Source organism: Protopterus annectens, chromosome 10.part0 (assembly GCF_019279795.1).
Source record: "Protopterus annectens isolate FY-2018-M chromosome 10.part0, PAN1.0, whole genome shotgun sequence".
NCBI classification, from domain to species: Eukaryota; Metazoa; Chordata; order Ceratodontiformes; family Protopteridae; genus Protopterus; species Protopterus annectens.
The window spans coordinates 1,597,451,826-1,597,470,785 of record NC_056744.1 but is presented as its reverse complement, the minus strand read 5'-3'; the positions used below and the strand labels follow the sequence as shown (position 1 = coordinate 1,597,470,785).

The window sequence follows — 18,960 nt, the reverse complement described above, 5'->3', positions numbered from 1 at the left end:
CTACCATAAATGTAGATGTTCGAGGATCCCCATTGCTGCAGTCCTTACTATAGGGTATAGTCCGCCGTCCAGTCGGCCCGAATACCAGAGTATAAGGCTGACGTCGGTCAGGGCGCATTAGACTGACGTCAGTACGTCAGGGTACTAATGCGCATGACCGACGTCATATCCTCAGTCTTTTCTTGCCCCAGATGTCAGAAGACCCTAAAAAGACAAGGCCCAAAATACCTGCACCAAAAATATGTACAATATATACAAGAATATATACAAAAATATAAGCATGTAACCTCACCTACACAACCACCCCTAAACACAGAGGGGAAGGAGGGAGGGTAAATTGGACTGCAGCAATGGGGATCCTCGAACATCTACATTCATGGTAGGTACAAAACTGTACTATGTTCTTCGGTCCCCATTGCTGCAGTCCTTACTATTGGGTAGAATCCCAAAGCAGAGGTAAGGGAGGCTGGCAAATCATAAAGAAGCAGGAGCTGACAACATGCCTTGCAAAACAGCTGTGGCAAAACCAGCCCTAGACTTAGAGTAGATAGGAAGGTGATAATGCTTAGAGAAAGTATGCACTGAACTCCAAGTAGCTGCTTCCAAAATATCCTTAGTTGCCACCCCTTAGAAATGCTGTTGAAGTGGCAGTAGCCCTAGTGGAATGAGGCCTAATCCCAGCTGGAATCTCCTTGCCATGATGGGAATAACAAAATGCAATGCAAAAGCCAATCCACCTAGAAATAGTTTGTTTTGACACAGGCTTGCCCTGTGAACTCAAAGCAAAAGAAACAAACAACTGCTGAGACTGCCTGAAATCCTTAGTCCTGCTTAAATAATAACGCAATTGCCTGTGTACATCTAAAGTGTGCAAAATCTTTTCCCCTTTATTTTGGGGGTCTGCATAAAAAGTAGGCAAATGAATAGTTTGGTTTAAGGCCACACTAGAAACCACCTTAGGCATAAAGGAAGGATTAGTACGTAATGATACCCTATCCTTATGGAAAATCAAAAAGGCTCTACTGCCATAAGGGCCTGCAACTCAGACACCCGCCTTGCAGAAGTAATAGCCAACAGAAAAGCAGTCTTCCATGACAAGTATTTCAATTCAGCAGTAGCCGCAGGCTCAAAAGGTTGTAGAGTAAGTTTTTCCAACACAAAATTGAGATCCCAAGCAGGAGTAGGAGCTCTACGTGGGGGTCTTATATTCTTTGCCCCTCTAAGAAACTGCTTGAACAAAGGATGCGAAAACAATGGTGGGTCACAATCATAGTGAGCTGAAATTGCTGCAGCATGAATCTTAATGGAAGAGAAGGACAAACCTTTGTCCAATAACTCAGTAAGATATTGAAGAGCCACACTCAAATTAGGCTCAGAAATCTCCAAATTCTTTGCTGTACTCCAAAATAAAAATCTCTTCCATTTTTCTGCGTACACTTTCCTTGTACTAGGTCTTCTAGCTTCCATAATCACATTTAAAACTTGTTGAGGAAGTTGAGACCTGCTGTGTTTCAACACAGAATATGCCAGGCTGTTAAATGAAGAGAGTGAAGCTTGACATTGAGCAGATGACCGTCCTTCTGAGATAACAGATGAGGAATCAGAGGTAAAGGCCATGGAGGCTTCTTTACCAGACTCCGTAGTAGTGGGTACCAGTGTTGCCGAGGCCAATCTGGAGCTATCAAAATCATCCTTGGCCTGTCTTGTCTGACCTTTAATAGTACCTTTGGAAGAAGAGGTAGAGGTGGAAAGGCATACACATGAAGGTTTTTCCAACTGAAAGACAGAGCATCCACTTTCCAAGCTGTGTGATGAAACCCCTTTGTGCAATACTTTGGCAGCTGGTGGTTTAGTGGAGAAGCGAACAGATCTATGTCTGGAGTTCCCCATGACACTGTCAATCTCTGAAATACATGAAGATCCAGTTTCCACTGTGGGGATCCATGATTTGTCTGCTTAACACATCTGCTAAGGAGTTCTGTGCTCCTGGCAGAAACCTTGCCTGAAGAGTAAGTTGCAAGCTTAGCGCAATCTCCCATAAAATCATCGCTTGCCTGCATAGAGGATAAGAATGTGTTCCCCCTTGCTTGTTGATGTACCACATGACAGTTGTGTTGTCTGTTAGAATCAACACCTGCCCTGGAAGAAGTAACTCCTTGAAAGCCATTAATGCAAACTGGACTGCTAACATCTCCTTCATGTTGATATGTAGATGCTGTAGTCTGGCAGGCCACTTGTCTTGTATCCACTTTCCATTTAGATGAGCTCCCCAAGCAATGTCCGAGGCATCTGTCGTTAAAATCTGACTCGCCTCTGGCCGGGTCACAGAGAGTCCCTTGTTTAGGTGACATTCCTGAGCCCACCACAAAAATTCTTTTGAAGGCAAGGTATTATTTGAATGACAGTGTCCAAATCCTGGCAGTGCTGTGTCCATACATTTTGAGATACCATTGCAGCTTCCTCATATGCAGTTTGGCATTGGGAAGCACCAGAATACAAGATGCCATGAACCCTAATGCTTGAAGGACTGTCCTTGCAGTCAGCACGGACTGATGAGATAGTTGATGGAAGTAAAGTGATAGACTCTTTTGTTTGTCCGGGGTTAAAAAGGCCATCTGGGCTGCTGTATTCAGTCTCACACCCAGAAAGCACATGTCTTGAGAGGGTACTAGACTGGACTTTATTTCGTTCACAGAATACCCTAGGCATCTTAGCACTGCTATAACATATTCCAGATGCTGTAGAAGGTCTTCCTTTTCTTGAGCCAGAATCAGGCAGTCGTCCAAGTAAGGATAGATTTGAATCCCGTGAAGCCTGAAGTAAGCTATCACTGGAGCCAGAACCTTTGTGAATACTCTGGGCGCAGTAGATAAGCCAAAGGGCAATGCAGAGAACTGATAATGAGAATTTCCAGCTCGAAACCGCAGATACTTCCTGCAACTTAGCCTTATAGGCACATGAAGGTAAGCTTCCTTGAGATCTAAAGTTACCATCCAGTGATCTTTGCCCAGCAGAGGTAAAAGCTGTTGTAACGTCAACATCTTGAACTTGGGAATGTCCAGAAAAGTGTTGAGGAGAGATAAATCCAAAATTGGTCTCCACGTGTTCCCCTTCTTTGGTACTAGGAACAGGCGAGAATAAAATCCTAGGCCCCTTTCTGATACAGGGACTGGCTGAATGGCCCCATCTGGAGTAACTGAGAAACTTGCTTGTGAGCCTCTTTTCTTTGTGGAGGAGGAACGCCTGGCATGCCTTTGAAAGGGGCATTGTATGGAAATAAAATCTGTAACCGTGGTGAATGATATCCAACACCCATTTGTCTTGAGTAATTAAATCCCAATTTTCTTTGAAAAGAGACAGTCTTCCTCCCAAAGGTGCTGCCAGACGAGAATCTACTGGCAGCTGAAAAGACAGGTCATTGGGTCTGTTTACGAAAGGACTGACCCCTGCCCTCACCAGAAGTCTGAGCAGGTGAACTCCCTGTTCTAGGCCTAAAAGAACCTTGAGCCCTGCCCCTACCACGTCTAGACCTACCCTAGACTGGGAATCATAAGCAGGATATGTCCACCCCTTAGCAGGCCAATTTCTACTAAACTACGGTGGCTGCACCTGCAAAAAATTTTTAACAGATAGCATAGACTTAGCTTTGTCCTCCATTTTCTTTAAAACTGCTTCCACAGGCGCTCCAAACAACACATCAGACTGTAAAGGAGCATCCAAAATCCTTGTCTTAACATGCTCAGCTAAATTCTGATCCCTCAACCAGGCATGCCTGCGAAGAACAGAACTAGTAGCAGCCACCCTCCAAGAGGCCTGTACAGCATCAAAACCACATTGCAAAGAATGCTTACCCATTTGTTCAGACACATGAACCAAATCCAGCAACTCTTTACACTCAATACCTTCCGCCAAAGCATCCACCTTAGATTTTAATTGTGAAAGGAGATAATTCTGATATTTTAGCATGTGAAACTGACAATTCAACGCTCTCATGGCTAGAGTGGAAGAAGTATACACTTTCTTTCCCCACCTATCCAAAGCCCTTGCTTCTTTATCAGTGGGAACAGGATTTTTAACCACAGAAGCCTTAACACCTTTAGGCCCTTGAGAAATAGTTTCTGGGTCCGCCCTAGGACTCTTAAACAAATACTTATGAGCTTCGGGCACCCTATAATACCTATCAGTCTTAACAGGAGCAGGAGGCAAAGAGTCAGGGTTCAGGGAAGCCTCTGCAAAACATCTTCCACCACATTCAACACAGGAGGAATAGCTAAGGGCCTATGCTGGGGTAAAACAAGAATTCCCTAAGCCTTTTCCTGAATCAGAGTAATCCTGGCCTTCCCATTTAAAGTGCTCCCTCATGGAATGCAGAGTCTCTGAAAATGAGAAATCCTCAGGAGGAGAAGCTGTAGGAGTGGAATCATCCACATCAGAATCAGAATAAGTAGGATACTCCTGCAAGTCTTCCGCAGAAGACTCTGAAGCCTCTGAACACTGTTCAAAACTATCAAACTCCGGTTCCACCCTAGGCCTCTTATCAGGAGGGGGCATAGAACCTCTAATCATAGTAATCAAATCTTCTGCCATTTTAAGCATATGTTTCTTAGGTACAGAACCCGAAATGCTAGGAGAAGCCCCACTGAAGCTGAACTTGGCCTACCTCTCAAAGAAGTTTTGGCAACAGAAGGAGAGGCTCTAACTACCTTGGGAAGAGAGGGAAGAACAGTTACCTGAGAAGCCCCTCAGCCTGGCCTACCTCCTGAGAAGGCACATCCTGTAACAGTAAAGTTTCTGCCTGAGACTCCATGGAAACTCCTGGCAAAACCTCTGGCTCCACTGAGGCCGTCTAAAGAACCGACGTCCGGGACTGCCGGTTCATCAACCCTAGGCTTCGCTGTTTTGTCCTTGCGCTTCTTGACGAAGCGGGCGTCGGAGCATCCGACGGCATTTTATAATTGCAACGCTTCCCAAACACTAACCTGGCACAGTCTAACCTCCTCTTAATAGTGCGTTTGTTAAACCTAGCACAAGAGCGGCAACCAACAACGCCGTGCTCAGGCCCTAAACAAGGTATACACAAGGTATGGTAATCCCTATGAGGTATCTGTTTCCCACAAGAAATACAGTTATTCACTTTTTCTGACATCCGGTTAAATACTGAGGCAAGAAAAAACCAAAATGTTCCCCAACGGGGTACTTAGCCAACTCTGTTTCGGTCTGAAACTCCGGTTTCGGAAATATTTCAGAACGCCAACCTGCACTCGCAAAACTGCTTCTGCATCGGACCATGCGGCAAAAAAGACTGAGGATATGACGTCGGTCATGCGCATTAGTACCCTGACGTACTGACGTCAGTCTAATGCGCCCTGACCGACGTCAGCCTTATACTCTGGTATTCGGGCCGACTGGACGGCGGACTATACCCTATAGTAAGGACTGCAGCAATGGGGAACGAAGAACATCATTCCTATTTACAGTATTTGTTTGCAGGTCTGTTCACAGTTCCATGTTAGTCTGCCTTAGGTATGCTGACAGTAGCCTTTGAATTACTGCATTGTTCTAGCTTTTGTTTGCATTACAGCTCTGCAAGTCATAAAAGTGACATGACGTACCCTACAGCCTGTCTGCTGATCATAATCAAGCTGCATTGTATGCAGTGTGCATTTGCATGAGAAGCGGGCCATGCAGGCATGTTGCAATACATAGTCAGGTTACACTACTGTGCGGTAAGAAAAATAGTACAGGAATATGGCTATGCATTACGCAAATGACAAACATGCAAATAAAGGCACACAATCTATTAAGTGTTTAATGAGATTCAAATTGGGAAATTGAAATTCTGAGACTGTTTAGTATGGTAGTGTGAGTGAAGTATGATTGAGTGGTTATTGAATAAAATCCTGTTTCAAAGTAGTTTTATTTTTACACAGTATGGCTTAACAGCCATGAGGTGGCAGTGTATGATTTTACTTTTTAAGCAATACAGATGAGGAAGCCTTTTAATCTGATGAAGTTCATGTTTAGAATGAAGTGGATGAATGAGCTAATTAAAATGATACTGGGTTTCACTTCTGGCAACTTCAAGTGTGTTTTTTATTTGTACTTCAATCCTGTGGATGGATATTTATACATGCACACATACATATATGAAAAATATACACACATACACACACACGCACACCAGTTCAGGGGTGCAGGAGGGATTGTTCCCCCGCAAAAAAAACTTTAAAGGAGAATTGTGATGTTTAACATTCACTGTTCTGCCATGTTTTCAGATTTTTTTTTTCTGTAATTCCAGAGTTTAGATTTAAGATTTTTTTTTTTCTGTAATTCCAGAGTTTAGATTTAAAAGTCTTTGGGTTGGACTAGGCAGCGTGCAACTGGACAGCTATGAAATCCTATTGCTTTTAATACTTGTAAAGCATGCAGAAGCACAGCTTGATATGCCGGATCCTGTGGACTTGCAGCAGCAGCATTTTTCATACAGCAACAGCAGCACCACCACCTACTTGCAGTAAGCATTCCTACTCTCCACCTGGAAGTGTGATGCAGCTGTAGGAAGCTCTACTGAAAATGCTGGTAACCATCCGAGACCCACTTCAGTGAGTCCTGAAATACAGAGAATGAATGAATGGCTGAAAAAATAACTTGCATACGCCAAGTCTGAGATTCGAATTTGAACATTCTCATTTCTCAGAGGTATGGTGATCTTGGATTTGGATATACACACACACACACACACACACACACACACACACACACACACACACACACACACACACACACACACACGTTTAGGTGTGTTGGGAGCTTGCACCCCACATTAGGGGGTGCAGGGGGTTGCCCAGCTGGCGAAAACACGTTTAAAGGAAAATAGCTAAGTTCGATTGTCACTCTTCTGCATTTTCCGTCTTTTTTTTTTTTTTTTGTCTGTGTTGGCTCTTGACATTACCATTGTAAACATTTTAAAAAGGGAGCCCAAGAAATGTCACCATCAGAGTAATGACAAAATGTTTTTGGGTGGATAGAGATATTATATGGGTGTTAGCTGACACGTATTGTTCACAAACAGGATCTGGAGGAAAGTGTGAACATCCTATACCAACAGACACCGATGTGTGTAGCTCTTATTATACTACAGACAGGGTCCTTTTCGAAACAAACATGGGGCCTGTCAAGCGCATCAAGGTGCAGAATACTCTTTAAACAGATATGGAGAAGTGCATTAACATTTTACAAGTTTGTTTATACACAGTGACAAAAGGCAGATTCCACATTTTTTGTAGCATATAAAAACAACAATGTCACACTCTACACCTTGGTTTTCAGACATATTTACCAGCCTGTGGGCTAACATGATTAATTTTTATAAGTACAGCACTCTTACTATTAGTTCAGCAGTACTCTGCTAAATCTTCTGGTAAAGAACATTTAATGCCAACTAGTTCAGAAAATAATGCCTTTTGTCTATTTACAAAAACAGATATACTGAATAAACAAAAGAAGGAAAAACACACCGAATCCAAGGATTAAGTTAGCGCTTTCGTTTACTATCTCAGCAAACTTCTTCAGACAAACTGACAATACAAGTCTCCATTTAAATAAATAATCAAATTATGACATCATGGAACAAATCACTAAGTCAAACCCACATTTGAAGGACCCAAAAATCCAGCATCTTAAAAATATTCATCCAACATTACTTAACATACACATAATTAAATGCATAAATTTAAATACAAAAATAATAATTAACTTTAAGAAACACAAATATAAAAATGTACATTCATTATAAAAACATCATATTAAATTATCTCATCAAAGCCCTCAGTTTTAAAATACTTTTAAAAGAAATAGCATGATTCAAACCTGGGGCTATGACTGCATTCAATTTTATTTGCCAGATTAATTCTTTCTCATCCAGCTTTAAATAACTTGGACCTCCCCTTTCATTATCAGGGACTTTCTCCAATACTAAGAAATTAAATTCATGTAAGGGGTAAGACTTAATGTGACTAGCCAGAGCATTATTCAAATTCAGTTTTCTTATTGCATAAATATGCTCATAAATCCTGTTTCTTAAAGGTCTTTCAGTACAACCAACATAGAAGGCTTTGCAGCAACTACATAGTCCTAAATAAACTACACCTTTAGTATTACAGTTATATTTACCCCTAATATAAACTAATGTATTTCCAATCAAAACTTGTTTGGTAACTTTGATGTATTTGCACCATCTACATGTCCCACATTTAAACATACCACAATGGGGGCCATATACCTTAGGTGGACCACTCTCAAGTACCATTTTTAAATTCCTGCCTCTCCTGAATACAAATTTAGGCGGATAACTTAAATTGTTTTTAATCATTTTGTCATCCACCAGAAAACACCAATTTTTATTAATAATTGATTTTAACCGGTATGCATCCACAGAGAATGTAGTAATGAAACTAACCTTAAAATTATCATTACTCAAAACATTCTGAAATTGTTCAATTTCTCTAGCTCCAGGAAGACTAATACTCGAATTAGAACACTCATCAACGTTATTCAACTCTTCACCAAGATTGACTATGGGGGATAACAATGGCTTGAAAATACCCATTTCTCGTTTGTTGCGGACTTCCTTGGTAAGATCATCTACTAAAAACTTAGGATAACCACGCTTTAAAAACATACCTTTTAACAGGTTACATTCATCCAAAAAGTCATTTTCTAATGAAGTCATACGAGCTGCCCGAACTAAGTATTGGAGAAAGTCCCTGATAATGAAAGGGGAGGTCCAAGTGATTTAAAGCTGGATGAGAAAGAATTAATCTGGCAAATAAAATTGAATGCAGTCATAGCCCCAGGTTTGAATGATGCTATTTCTTTTAAAAGTATTTTAAAACTGAGGGCTTTGATGAGATAACAATTTAATATGATGTTTTTATAATGAATGCACATTTTTATATTTGTGTTTCTTATAGTTAATTATTATTTTTTGTATTTAAATTTATGCATTTAATTATGTGTATGTTAAGTAATGTTGGATGAATGTTTTTAATATGCTGGATTTTTGGGTCCTTTAAATGTGGGTTTGACTTAGTGATTTGATCCATGATGTCATAATTTGAGTATTTATTTAAATGGAGACTTGTTGTATTGTCGGTTTCTTTGAAGACGTTTGCTGAGATAGTAAACGAAAGCGCTAACTTAATCCTTGGATTCGGTGTGTTTTTCCTTCTTTTGTTTATTCGGTATACTAGTTTTCAGTTTGGTTTTATATTTACAAAAACAGATACATTATTAGGCAAGGGCTTGCTAGCAGAACTTGGTGTATGTCATTCACATTTGCAAGTATGTTCCCTCTATTAGTAACAGACATTCTACTGAAACAACTAACACTTCAGAAGATTTAGGATCACTCTGAAAAGCCCACTTTCTTACATTACTGAGTGTCCTTTTAAATTTATCTAGAGACAGTATTTCCAAAATTCTTGTTGTTTCTAAAATTTCCTTATATCATTCACATTAGGTTCTACAACACAATTACAATACACATTAAATCATTCATTTGTGATATAACAATTTTTAAACACCTTTACTGAATTGTCACTTGTGACATAGGCAAATTTATATAAAGTAAGCAAACTGTATCAGCAAGTTTATATTACCAAACATTACACTTCACATATATTACTATATATCATATAAACTAAGGAACATGATATAAATTATTCAATTCCTGCCCTTTTTTTTAAACAAGAAAACATCTTAATTATCAGTTATGACATAGGCAATCATACATCTATATAAAAATCTAAATAAAAAACATTTTTTAAAACAATAATACTTTTTATTGAGTCACTCTAAAAGGTACAAAATAAGGAAGAGTGAACACTTAGCAAAAGAAACACAGACAAGCTGATTTCAGACAAGCATTCGAGATTTTTTTTCCTGACTGTGGTAATGAGGTACCAGAAGGAGCAGCAGGAATCAGAAAAAAACAACCTCAAATGCTTCTCTGAAATCAGCTTACGTGTTTCTTTTGCAAAGTGATAGAATTTATATAAATTAAAACTTGTTTCCTACATAGAAATAATGTGTATTTAATAGGAAATATACATACTTTGGTAGAACTGTTTCTCCTTCACAGTAACAAAGGTTTAGTAATCATAATAACAGTGTAATATTTTTAGAAATAGCATGTTTCCACAGGTTCAACTCCTATGTTATACTTGTATAAAGGGCAGACAACTAAAGTTCCAGATTCAGGCAGTTTACCATTTTGCCAAGCACACCAGATTATAGGCCAGCTCAGCAAGCTGAATTAGACAGTATTCTTAGTAGTAGTTTATGCAGTTACCAGGTGACATTAAAATTTATGAGGAACTGCTGACACATTAAAGCAATGTGTACATAAGCTAATGAAAGGGAGGGTAACGAGTGACAATGGAAATATTTTTAAGTATAACATTTTTTCTGATGGTACTGATGAAGATGGGTTTAAAATAGTAGGTGCAATAGGACACAGGAGAAAGGTGGGGGGATGAGAACAGGGACGTACTGCCAGCAGCATCAGCCACTCCAGCTACGGGAAGCCCTGATGATAAAAAAATTGCATGTTTTTTCTGAAGAAAACTGTGACATATCAAGCAGGACTGTGTATACTACAGAAAATGGAAAAATAGGCAGATAGAGAAAGGAGTACTTGCAAGGGACTCAGAGGAAAAAGAAGTAAGAAAGGAAAAACAAAAGCTACAGGATAACACAGAGTCAAAGTGAACTGAGTGTTAACCAAATGTGCATGACAATACAAGTTAGCCTAGTACAGACTAATGGAAACAAGGTGATGCACCTGACAGACAAAGACATATTTGGAATGCCATAGAAAAAGAATTTCAGACATTATGGGCAGAGACAAAAAAGAGACTGTGGGAAGTTAAAAGTTCAGATTACAGTGGGTGGTGCAAGGGATTACATTACCTTTGAAAATCAACAGTACGTCATGACTAGATTACCTCAAGGTTTTCAGAACAGCCCTGTCATTTTTCATCAGACAGTAGAGATATTCTTACAGGATGTGAGTAAAGATGACAAGGTTATTTGTTATATTAATGACATTCTAATACAGAGACTGTGAAAGAATACATAATGCAGCTGAGAAAAGTTCTGAGACAGTTGCAAGAGGCAGGTTTCAAAGTAAACAAAGACAAAACACAGCTTTTGTCACAAATAAAATTTCTAGGAACCATTATCAGACTGACAGGGAGGGCGCCTTGCCAGGAAAGGGTGAGGGGCATTCTGCAATCGCCAAAGCCTTTGACAATTCTGTATTTGCATAAGGAAGATCAAAAAGAGTTGACTCTACAGTGGAGCTGTACAGAGGAAAAGGCAGAAGTTAGCACAGGCAAAGGAGCTGTTACCTCCCACCAGTAAATTACCTTTTGTTTTGTAAACAGCAGCAAGGAAGGACACATTGTCAATGATGTTATTACATTCTTGGCCATAAGAAGCATCTTATGGAATGCACACTAAGTTAATACAGGTTACTTTTTGTAGCAGGAGAATGACTCCTAAAGATCCACAAAGTCTACTCTTCAAATTTTCCCTTGGAACTAGACACACCTTCAACTTTAGCACTCAAACCATTCATTTCTCAGTCAAGCACTTGCTTAAAACTCATAGCAAGCACTAATTAACCCTAGCACTAGATCCCCCCCATACTGTCCAGAAGGACAAGGCTCTCTATTCGTCCCCACCTGCCAATCAGAAAAACAGCTTACTCTACCCATTCAGGCATGTCCAAAGGGCAGTTTCCGGTGTACTCTCCAGTCCAACTGGTGAATCTGGGCATTTTGAGGCAATGTTACAACTGCCTCATGTACACAGACAACCCTCTCCTCCTACCACCAAACACTAATATATGCGAGAGATACAATTATACAGCCAAACTGGAGGCAAAGCTCTCTCAACCCAAGACTGGAACTGACAGTCAAGAGGAGAAGGTTAATACTAGCAACACACCACCAGTCTCACATAGACCTAATAAACCAACACCGACAAATAACACACATGAATACATGAAAACATACTCGGAGGCTCTAAATAAAAATCTGCAAAAGCAACACAGACCTCCAAAGCAGACATCCAAGCGACCTCCACACCCCATCACCAACCAAGAAACACATACTTCACATAATCCGCGTGCCATGCAATCACAGCCCTTAACACTAAATAACATACCCAATACACTAGTAATAGGCGACTCTATAGTCAGGCACACTGATGTCCCACTAACTTGGCTGGACAAAGAGAAGGTTACAGTTAGCTGCTTGTCGGGTGCCAGGATCCACCACATAACACAAGCACTCAGGTCACTCCAGCACTCAGGTCACTCCAGAACAAGTACAAATACGACTCTGTCATAGTCCATGTCGGTGTGAATGACCTGAGACGTACCTCCCTAGACTACATGAAGAGAGACATGGAGGAGCTCTCTGATCACGTAGCTCAGGCCAGTATGACCCTGACCCTGAGTAGCATCCTGCCCTCACCAAGAATGATGCCACAGTACAAAGAAAAAATTATCAATTTCAACAATTGGCTACGTTTCTGGTGTCATTCAAAGGGGATCCAGTATCTGTCCGCCTTGGATGACATGCTCGACAAGCCACGTTGCTTCGCAAGAGATGGCTTGCACCTGTCACCTTTAGGCTTTCGAATACTGGCCAAGGCTCTTGCCGCCCCCATAGTGCCTTTTTTAGGCAAGGCTCAAAAGACAAACCCACCAACATAAACAGCACAAGTAACCAAAAAACTGAGGGTAATGCTACTCAACGCCAGAAGTCGAAACCGCAAAATGCATGCACTCGAGGCACTCTTCAGTATGGAGAACATCAACATCTGTGCAGTAACAGAAACCTGGTTTAAGGATCCTGAAATCACCCCAACACTACTAGGTTATAACTCATACCATACCTTTCGGCCACAGAACCAGGACCAAAACACAAAAGGTGGGGGTGTATCCATATTAATCAAGGAAACCCACACCTCCAGGTTAATGGCGCAGCACAATGCATCAGAGATCATCCATGTGCAACTAACAGTGGGCAAAACTGCAATCCAAATTGTAGCTTACTACAGATCACCCACCATGGCCCAGGACCCCCATTCCGCATTTCTGGAGACACTGGGAAATATGAAGGTCCTACCAAACACCCTAATACTTGGTGATTTCAATTACCCAAACATAAACTGGGAGAACTACTCAAGTGCTAACTCCCTTGCCCAACGCTTCCTAGAATTTATAAACTCAAACACACTGGATCAACTGGTTAACACCCCCACCAGAGAGAACAACATATTGGACCTGGTCATCACCAACATGGTCGACCGGTGTTCCACACCAGAGATCAACCCCTCGCTGGTTAGACCAGACCATAGACTAATCACTCTGGATATCCACATTCCTCCCCCACCCCCAATTAAGGAAACCACCATGAAAAACTTTTCAAAAACAAACTTCACGTTACTTAAGACCGAGGTGGAAAGGTTCACAGCCGCCATGCTAAAGGACAATGGTGTCCAAGCTGCTGAAACCTTTACAAAGGCACTATATGAGCATCTGCAGGAATGCATGGATCGTGCTATCCCAAGTAAAACCAAGACTCACTCCTCCAAGAAAAGGAAACCAGTCTGGTGGACCCCTGCCATAAAGAAGCTATACAACAGAAGGAGGAAACTAGTAAAGAAAAGATTAAAATCCCAAGAAGGAAAGACATCCCTGATCAGTATCAGCAAGAAACTACAATCCCTCATTAAACCATACAAGGCTAGTTTCGAAAGAAAAACTGCCAATTACTCCAAAGATAACCACAAAGCGTTCTTTAGCTATGTCAAGAACCTAAGTGGAAACTCTCAGATCTGCTCTGAGTTAGTGCAGAATGGCACAGAATACACTGAACCAACTGATATTGCCAACATTCTGGCACACAGGTTTAGTGCAAACTTCACCCCCCTCTCACCCCCTAAAGGGCCCATAACCATACCAGAAGAATGTAGGGCCCCATCAATCACTGACACACAGGTTAAAACAGCCCTATCCAAATCCAAAAACACAGCTTCAATGGGACCAGACAGTGTCCCAGACTGTGTCTTACAAGAGCTCCAAAATGAACTAACCCCTCACCTAAACACACTGTTCAAACTCAGCCTCTCTACAGGCTACGTACCCACAGAGTGGCACACAGCAACAGTTATCCCGCTCCACAAAGGTGGAGCCACAACGGACCCCGAGAACTATCGCCTATCAGCCTGACTAGCCTGGTCTGCAAGGCTATGGAATGCATCATCATGGAACTCATTAACAGAGACATTGGGAACCTCCAAACCTTGGACCCTACCCAGTTTGGCTTTGTTAAGCGCAGATCATGCCTCCTAAACATAGTGGACATCTTTGAGACAGTTACCAAGGCATTAGATGAGGGAAAGGAGGTCCACACAGCCTACCTAGACCTCGCAAAGGCTTTCGACACCATTCCCCATTCTAGTATTATAGACAAGCTCACCAGCTTGAACATAAACCCCTACGTCACGAGATGGGCTGCCAACTGGCTCATGGATAGAACCCACATGGTGAGAGTTGCAGGCTTTATGTCCGACTCTAAACCAGTTACAAGTGGCGTACCCCAGGGCTCAGTCCTAGGACCCCTCCTGCTCGGTATATACTTCTCAGAGGTACAGGCAAGCATAGGACGACTATGGCTGACCAAGTTCGCAGATGACTGCAAACTAGGGGCCATAACTGATTCTCCAGCTGATAGAGACACCCTTCAGATGGGTCTCACTGAGATGGATACCTGGTGTCAAAATCATGGCCTCAAGCTAAATGCCAAAAAGTGCACAGTCATCCCCTTTGGAAAAAACAAAGTACCTGCGAACTGCCACATAGGTGGTAGTCCCCTAAATACAGAATATGTAATAAGGGATCTGGGGACCCAAGTATATAGTAATCTCCCCTTTGATAATCATATTGCCAAGGTGGTACGAAAATCCCTCTATGTAGCCCACCTAATCACAAAAGGGTTCGCATCTAGAACAAAAGAGGTTATTGTGCCTTTCTACCCATCACTCATTAGACTCATCATAGAATACGATGCCCTATTTGGGATGTACCTTACAAGACACCTGCAACAGCTGGAAAGACCACAAAAGTATCTTGCCATGAGGATTACTGGCCTCAAACAGATGCCCTATGCAGCCCGACTCAAGAAACTCCAGCTGTACTCAGTTGCATAGCGCTTACTCAGAGGTGATCTCTGCCTGACATACAAGGCCATGTCCAACCCAGAATTGATGAACATTCTCCACCTAACAAAAAACAAATCCCAGAGAGCCACACGCTCTAGAGATATAAACCACACCACAACAATAAATAGGACATGCTGGAGGGATAGATTCCTGTCCCAGAGACTCCCCATGCTTTGGAACAGGATTCCAATATACATCAGGCAGAGCCCCTCACTAACACTCTTCAAGAGAAACCTTGACGGGTGGATGGGAAACAGAAAAGTTAACCCGGGGATCACTGCAGTGGCTCTGCTGGACAGTGGCACAGGCAACTAATGGCTCTGCTGGACAGAGGCACAGGGAACTAATCTAAGGGGGGTGGCAAAAGCCAACACATTCCGGCTAGGCTTATAAATGCCCTTGGGCAGATAGCCTAGTACTTACCTATGAACCTAAGATAAAGGATATCATCCTTGTATTAAACAGCTTTTGATCATTTACTTGGAAATGACAAAGTATTTGACAAGGTTTTCGAGGGTTACAGTTCAAACTCCACATTTGATAATCAAGACTTTGCTAAATGACAGTGAGATAAACAAAATCACTGAAGGGGTTAGTCAGACTATTTTTTTTTTTTTTTTTCAAAATGGAAAACTACTTTCAGTACAAAGAATGTACAAATACAAACAGAGGACAAGTACTACTTATTCAATTTTATTGGATATGACGGGAAAGTGCGTGCAAGGCAGATTGTGACTGCCACATTCCTACAGTGTATGTGGGTGGTGCACGTTTCTAGAAGGATAGAAAGTACTACACTGGGTTTGCAATAGTGACATAACAAAAGGGAGACAAACCAATTACGGTTAAGTTACCAGGACATGTCAGCACAAAGGGCTGAGCTACAATATGTTTTGCAGCATTTACATCCAGTAAATACTTATAGTAGTAAATTCTCTTAGACTACAGGGAACAGTGACTGGAGTGATTGGATAAATGGATTATTTTCAGAATGGTGGAAAACCATTATCACAGTTTAATTGCTATAGTAGCCATTGTATTGTTGATCATAACAATGTACATGTGTTAAGCTTTGTATTAAAATGACTGTCAATCAGGTATTTATTTTAACTAATGATGTAGGTGGTAAAGAAAGTAACATAACCAATGAAGACATGATTTTTCTGTAAAATTCAGAGTCTGATTTAAATTCTGATTGACAATTTTTGATTTTCAAAATAAAAAGGTGGGATTAATAGAATTATATAAATTAAAACTAGTTTCCTTCATAGAAATAGCATGCGTTTGATAGAAATATATATATATATATATATATATATATATATATATATATGTAATTTGGTAGAACTGTTTTTCCTTCACAGTAACAGAAGTTTGGTAATCATAATAACAGTGTGATATTTTTAGAAGTAGCATGTGATATAGCATCTGCAAGTGCAGAAAAGAAATATGAATTAGATTAACAGAATGTGCTTGTGTGGTAGAAAAAAGGATTACACTTCTGAATGTTTTTGTAACAAATGGCATTAGCAATAGAGTTTTATTAAAATATCATAAACAGGTGAATGTATACACTCAGATATTCAAGAAAATGGACTTGCTAAAGGGAAATAGCTAACACTGCAGCAAAAAGTTACCAACTATCCTATCAAAGAAAGAACATTTCTGAAAGAAAATGTTGGCCTTCTGAAAACTTTTTTTCTCTGAAGTGAAATAAGGATACAAACAAATAAGGCTTCAATATAGGAAAATAATGTTTTCAAGGACAAAGTTTTGAAACTATAAATGTGGTTCTAAAATACTTTTTGGAGGACACTTTTGTAATCTGAGTCATCTGATGAAGTGCAGTGCATGTCACTGGTCTGTTTGTTTATAATCTCACAGTAGTGCTTGGCTGGCTTGTTTCAATAAATCTGTCAGCAATTATGAATATACAGTTGTATAGTTTGCCTGTGTGATATATTGTTAATTTCAGTTTAACACAAAGTGTTCACTCTTCCTTATTTTTTACTTTTTAGACTGACTCAATAAAAATAAGTCTTTTTAAAAATATATTTATATATTTTTTTCTTTTTTGCTTTTTCTAAGTATGTGTGAGTGTGAGTGTATGCGTGTGCATGTGTGTGAGAGACTGTGCAAGAGTGTGAGAGTATGAGAGTAAGAGCGTGTGTGTGTGTGTGTCTGCATCCTAATTTGTCCCTCTGTGGTTCTGTCACATCTTTGTGGGTGTGTCCCTTGCTGATGAGAAGCTCATTTTTTTCCGCTGTGTGTGTGTGTGTGTGTGTGTGTGTGTGTGTGTGTGTGTGTGTGTGTGTGTGTGTGTGTGTGTGTGTGTGGAGGAAATGCTGTAAGGAGATGTCAGTGTGTGTGTGTGTGTGTGACTGAGTTTCTTCCCCCAACTCCAAGATTTACTCTGCTATATTGATTTATGGACTAAATGTAGTGTACACTACCAACCTAAACAGAAGATATTTTAGTAACAGTTTGATGTAGGATATATGCTGACAAGTTCTATGCAATAGTTTATACTTTTTGTCACCTGAATGATTTCTTTAGGGCTCATTTGAAAGTCATGGCTGACATTCAGGGATTCTGGCAGTTGCAGTCTCCCACTAGAGTGGTGTAATACAAAGGTATGTCTGAGTTATAGTTGGAGAGAATGTTCAGTTGTAAAAAAATCTACCTAAATGTCTGCGGCAAATCTCCACAACCACAGGATTGTTAGTTTTAAATCTTCAGTGAAAACCCTTTGTAGCCCATCTGTAATAGTCTCTGAAATTAATAGGCAAACAGCAACCTAAACAAGCATTTATTTGTGAATCTACAAAATGTATTTTTAACATGAAGGATAATGGACACCCATTTCTATACAGAAGTCACTTGTGGGTACATTTGTCACTTTTACTTGAAAACAATGGGTTGTGTTAAAAACAGTCTCAGGAAGTGCCACTAGATGTTTGAACATGTAAGCATACTTCCCTGACTGGGAACTGAGGAGACAATTGAGTGGAGGGGGTGGGGGTCTGTGTTTCTTCCGGTAGCACCTGGTGGGGAGGTGCAAATTAATTGCTTTCACTGGTGTTGAAAGAGTCAAGACTTTATAGAAGGCTCAGGATCAACATGTGAATTCCACCTGAGAGAGGCAATTGTCTGAGCCCACTGAGCACATGGGAAAGGGGATGGAGGCATTCTGACATCACAAGGGGTATTTATGTACGTGAGTTGCAAATGCTGGATGCACATCAATGATTCCCTTAGGTTGAACTGCTGATCCAAGCTGTTTTACTATGCTAGGACTGCTGCAGAACTATCCCCCTTTTTTTACAGAATTATTCAATTCAATTCAACTTTATTGTCATATGTACTAGAGACAGTAACACAAAGTACAACGAAATTATTGTTCTGCAAGTCCTCCAACAACATATAAAACAATGACTAACAAAAAAGGCACTCTAAGACAACAAACAGACAATATTATAAATACCAATATCAGTAAAAAATATATGTGTGCAAAAGAGCGCACTTGTGCAAAACAAGTTAATGTCCCTCCAAATGTGAACCAACCTACAATACTGGAGGGAGAGGTAGTATACGAGTTTCATTTAACAGTCTGTCTTTCAGCCTGGTTGTTCTGGCCTCCATGCTCTTGAAACACTTCCCTGA

The 18,960-nt window shown here is 40.6% G+C and overlaps 1 protein-coding gene across 2 annotated transcripts in view; it reads right to left on the bottom strand.

Annotated features, from left to right (window-relative positions):
• LOC122813771 overlaps positions 1 to 18,960 on the bottom strand; it is a 450,190-nt gene that overhangs the window by 135,971 nt on the left and 295,259 nt on the right. The window lies entirely within an intron of this gene.